This window comes from Pecten maximus, chromosome 6 (assembly GCF_902652985.1).
Source record: "Pecten maximus chromosome 6, xPecMax1.1, whole genome shotgun sequence".
Lineage (NCBI taxonomy): Eukaryota > Metazoa > Mollusca > Bivalvia > Pectinida > Pectinidae > Pecten > Pecten maximus.
The window spans coordinates 32373362-32374625 of record NC_047020.1 but is presented as its reverse complement, the minus strand read 5'-3'; positions in this window follow the sequence as shown (position 1 = coordinate 32374625).

The window sequence follows — 1264 nt, the reverse complement described above, 5'->3', positions numbered from 1 at the left end:
AAGTCTTGTCGTCTGAATCTTTGGTAGAGAGTAGCCATCTGAGAGTGGCATGGTCAACCCTTAGTTTGAACTACTTGCCGTATAGAGAAAATGTTTTATAAAGTAAACTACTGACAGTAACTGTCGTCTGGTAACACGATACCTTCTTTCGGACTTTGTGAGTGTTCTACTTGCAAACGCTAACGGTCGCTCAACCAGATTTCCATTTTGCGATTGGATTTTTGAATGAAAAACACCTATCACGAAGTTACTCGCATCAGTATCGAGGATAAAAGTGCCCTTTTGATCGGGTAATCGTTTATTTCCGAATCTGTTAGTTTATGTTTAAGAGCGATAAACGCGTAATAATGTTCTTCGGTCCACTTAATGGTCCATTTTTCTTTGTCAGCTAGAGAATACGTCGGTAATACGAACACAACCCTAGAAAACTACGTAGCTCTTTGCATGACGTTCTTCCGGAACAAAGGGGTCAAATACATTTGTAGGCTAAAATCTTCTCAATAACCAAGAGACCCAAGGAGTTAATATTGGGTCTGTAGCATGCTAGGCTGAAGGGCTACCAAGTTTGTTCAAATTAATGACCTTCACCTATATTCAAGGTCACATGGGTCAAATAGGCTTAAATCATTTTTGAAATTTCAGCCAATTTGACCCCCTTTTGACCAACTGCTCAGTCCACTGAGGGCTGGGGACCGTATTATTCACAATGTTGGTTGACCTTTGGCCATGGCATGGGAAGTTTCTGCAAAATTTCATTGAAATTGGTACAGGGGTTTCTGAGAAGTCGAAAATGTAAATCGCAAATCGACAACGCACAGTTCTTAATGGCACTCATGACAAAGAGGCTCTTCGAAGTTATTGATAATACACGGCAGTCGAGGGAACACTAAGTACAACTTCCTCCATCGTTTACATTGTGTCAGAGGATGTCTTATCATCTACAAATACGTTTATATAACACAGAATTGTTAATTTTATACAATTATCGCCAACCCCAACATGTAATGAAATATATTTATTTAGATTACATGTAGAAGTCTAACGCAGGAGGACAGCTCGTTGCTAGAGTGAAAATTGATTACTTAACTACAATAACTGTGCCGTAAAGAGCATATTTGCCGTGATCACCTACTGTTGTTTAACATCCATAAGTTTTCTCTGACTTGAATCCCTCACTACAAATATCGATAATGTAGTGTTCCTTCTTCTAACCATGACATTTTCACATCAAAACTGAGTACTAAACATTTAAGAGCAACTCATG